The sequence below is a fragment of the Mixophyes fleayi genome, chromosome 1 (assembly GCF_038048845.1).
Source record: "Mixophyes fleayi isolate aMixFle1 chromosome 1, aMixFle1.hap1, whole genome shotgun sequence".
Lineage (NCBI taxonomy): Eukaryota > Metazoa > Chordata > Amphibia > Anura > Limnodynastidae > Mixophyes > Mixophyes fleayi.
In genome coordinates this window covers 335,676,172-335,680,599 of record NC_134402.1, presented here as the reverse complement: position 1 = coordinate 335,680,599, position 4,428 = coordinate 335,676,172, and positions in this window count along the sequence as shown.

Sequence of the window (4,428 nt, the reverse complement as noted above, 5' to 3'; positions counted from 1 at the left end):
TTGTGTTGTTGTTGTTGTTTTTTTTTCCCCAAACTTTACTTCCATCTCTTCCTTTTCTGTTGTATGTGAATATTACAAGTAAGCTTAGAACTATATCAACCCTTGAGACTGGAATATGTTTGACATTTTTCCTAGCAAAGACTGCAGTTTTGAAAAAGTAGAGATGTTGCCGATGGCAACCAATCAGATTCTAGCAGTCGTTTTGTAGAATGTACTAAATAAATGATAACTGGAATCAAATATTGGTTGTACTTGCGTTGTGTAGAATATTTTGAATGACTCTAACCAGCTATAAAATATTAAGATGTATTTTTGATACAAGATGTATTTTTGATACTCTTTTTTTTTTTAACTGAAAAAAGAGACGACCAGCGAGATTAATTTCATCAACACCAAGTAATTGTACATTAGCATAAATCTGACCAAAAGTAAAGTAAGTGACTGGTCTAGCTTAGAAATGTTTTGGACATACTATGTAAACTGAAGTGTGAAGCATTTTTTTTAGGGTATACTATATTTTAAATGCAGTAGTTGAGACTAGAACTGCCCCAAAAATCTGCTCCTAGTCTCAGATGTATTGTAAATAAGTGTTGCATTATTAAACCAACAAATCTAAAGGAAGGGAGAACTCACCCCCTCTTAGGTAGAAGAACCACTGTGGTCTGTACATGTACCACTACAGTGATGGTCCAGGCTGTAATGTTTCTACTACTTGTGTTGTGAGTGAACAGATTTTCACATTTTTCCATTTATTCTTCTGAAAAGTTTGTAATTGTTTTTAACTACTTCACCACCAGATACATGTCAGGGACCTGATTCAGCTGCTGCTAGATTTCTTTTGGCTGTGCTGTGCTGAAGAACCCTTTTGCTCAGTTCATGGGCACCCAAACCTTGCATTCAGTGTGGAAAGGAAATTTACACATTGTGTCTGCTGCAGCTATCTGTTCATGTTATTCAGATATCGCAGCCACCAGGGGGAGAGCCAATCATATCTCCTCTGCATCTCTAGAAATAGATGACTTGTGATGTCTTGCTAGCTGGCATACCAGCTAATGTTAGATCACTATTACAAGTGATGTATTGCTGCAGAGATGCTAGGAAGGCACATCAGATCCCCGCTGCATCTGATTGACTCCACTAAAATCAGTGTTGTCATCTTAGGAAAAGAGAAAGCAGTGTTAACCATCATGAAGGTGAGTTTAGTGCATTGCAGGAAAGCAGTGCTTGTGGTCATGCAGAATAATTGGAGGTAAGATTAGGATGATTGCAAAAAGATTATTAGATTATTTGTTTAAATAGCATAAACCTATAATGTCAGGATATGAGAGCTTTATGAAATTGGTATTGGAGGATACAATTTATACCTAGCTTATAAAAAAGCGGAAATATTCAAAGTTAGTTCAGTTCTAGATCATTTGTATGAGGGTAGACCGAAAATATAAGAACAAGAGCAAGTATAATGGGCAGTTTTAAAAAGTAATGAAGAAAGTCCAGTCCTGATGGAGACACTGGTGAGCAAACTCTATCACCCCTCCATACTAGGGGTGAATGGGTATATAACATATGTATGGTATGAGTTATTCTCTGACTGAGAGACACAATCTTAGAGCGCCCTCAGCAGGTGAGAAGCTAAAATCACAGGAGAATGTAATAACAATGATTGCAAGATGTGCTAAGCATTATCAGGCTTTGAAATAATGTAACAAAAAACCTGCACCCTGCCAAAAGAGCACCATGTTTATTATACCACACGCTAAATTACAAATCCAAATTTATAAAAAGGGCTCAATCACACTTATTTTTTGTCTATCCACTATTGGTCCTATCCATAATGACTCCCACCCTAAGGATTTAGGAAAAATTCAGTGGCTATAAAAAAATATTCATTCCCTCGCAAATTATTCATACTTTGTTTTCTTACAACATGGAATCAAAATAGATTTATAACGGAATTCTTACAAATGATGGGCACAAAACTCTCTGCAATGTCAAATCAAACAATTATAAAGCTTTTTCTTAATAATAAATTAAAGACAAGAGAATAATTGATTATATAGGCATTCTCCCCATTTTTGCTGTATTGTTCAGGCCATTGTCCTGCTGGAATATAAATTCTTCAAGTCCAAAGTCTCTTACAGATTGCAGCTGGCTTTTCTCCATCTTTACCCTCTAGTTTGGCAAATCTTCCAGTCCCTGAAGCAGAGAAACATCCCCTTAGCATTATGGGATATTGTTCTTGGGATGATGGGCAGTGGTAGACTTACATCAAACACAGTTGAGGCCAAAAGTGTTTCAATGCACAGTAAGGGTGTGCCAAGCTTGAGCGCACGCAACAGCGCCTGATTCCAGCTCTGGCCATCGAAAAGGTGCGTGGTTTTTCTGTTGTATCACTTGCACCAGCTACGGGTCAGATATAAGTGCCGAGTGATCATGATGATGGTCGCGTATGCATGCCAGAAAAGTACAGTATGTACAGTAGACATTAATAAAATCCTGATAAATATATTTCATGGAGAAAGAAAAGGAAAATAAAATCCTTTTTTTTTCACTAGGAAGTGCCCCACTTCCTAGTGAAGTGGGCAGAATTAAGTCGCGGCATTTGGCCCCACCCCCCGTTGTCAAATGATGCGTTTGCGTCATTATGTCACGGGGGCGGGTCCAAAATGGAGTGCATTTTGGAGCCATGCCGCCCATCACGCCCACCTCCCCCGGCAGGCTCCCGGAAACCAACTTTCTAAAATTGGTAAGTATGAGCTAAGGCAGTGGTTCCCAAACTTTTGCAGTTTGCGGCACCCTTAGAGTCTCCAAATTTTTTCAAGGCACCCCTCCAAAATAATTATTGAGCAGTCCTGTTTAAGAAGTAGTTGGGTCAAAAAAATGTAATAAGTATTTAGGTCAGGACAGAAATACTTATTTAGTTGTATGCAAAAATGCCCCCTCTGCATCCAGACACTCTGCCCTCAGGCACTCTGCCCCCTCTGCATCCAGACACACTGCCCCCTCTGCATCCAGACACACTGCCCCCTCTGCATCCAGACACACTGCCCTCTCTCACACTGCCCCCTCTGCCCTCTGTCACCCCTCCTCTGCTCTTTGTCACGCTGTCCCCCCTCCTCTGCTCTCTGTCATGATGTCCCCCCTCCTCTGCCCTCTCTCACGATTTCCCCCCCTCCTCTGCACTGTCACACTGTCCCCCTCCTCTGCCCTCTGTCACGCTGTCCCCCCCTCTGCCCTCTGTCACGCTGTCCCTGCCCTCTGTCACGCTGTGTCCCCGTCCACTGCCCCTCTCACGCTGTGTCCCCCTCCACTGCCCCTCTCACGTTGTGTCCCCTCCACTGCCCCTCTCACGCTGTATCCCCCTTCACTGCCCCTCTCACGCTGTATCCCCCTTCACTGCCCCTCTCACGCTGTATCCCCCTCCACTGCCCCTCTCACGCTGTATCCCCCTTCACTGCCCCTCTCACACTGTATCCCCCTCCACTGCCCCTCTCACGCTGTATCCACCTCCACTGCCCCTCTCACACTGTGTCCCCCTCCACTGCCCCACTCACGCTGTCCTCCTCCTCTGCCCCTGTCACGCTGTGTCCCCCTCCACTGCCCCTCTCACGATGTCACCCTCTTCTGCCCTGCTGTCACCCTCCTTCCCCTCTGTCTGCCCGCTGTCACACTCCTGCCCCGCTGTCTGTCCGCTGTCACACTCCTGCCCCGCTGTCTGCCCGCTGTCACACTCCTGCCCCTCTGTCTGCTCCGCTGTCTGCCCGCTGTCACACTCCTGCCCCGCTGTCTGCCCGCTGTCACACTCCTGCCCCTCTGTCTGCTCCGCTGTCTGCCCGCTGTCACACTCCTGCCCCTCTGTCTGCCCGCTGTTACACTCCTGCCCCTCTGTCTGCCCGCTGTCACGCTGTGTCCCCCTCCACTGCCTCTCTCACGATGTCACCCTCTTCTGCCTCGCTGTCACCCTCCTCTGCCCCGCTGTCACACTCCTGCCCCGCTGTCTGCCCGCTGTCACACCCCTGCCCCGCTGTCTGCCCGCTGTCACACTCCTGCCCCGCTGTCTGCTCCGCTGTCTGCCCGCTGTCACACTCCTGCCCCGCTGTCTGCCCGCTGTCACACTCCTGCCCCTCTGTCTGCTCCGCTGTCTGCCCGCGGTCACACTCCTGCCCCTCTGTCTGCTCCGCTGTCTGCCCGCTGTCACACTCCTACCCCTCTGTCTGCCCGCTGTCACACTCCTGCCCCTCTGTCTGCTCCGCTGTCTGCCCGCTGTCACACTCCTGCCCCTCTGTCTGCCCGCTGTCACACTCCTGCCCCGCTGTCTGTCCGCTGTCACACTCCTGCCCCGCTGTCACACTCCTGCCCCGCTGTCTGCTCCGCTGTCTGCCCGCTGTCACACTCCTGCCCCGCTGTCTGCCCGCTGTCACACTCCTGCCC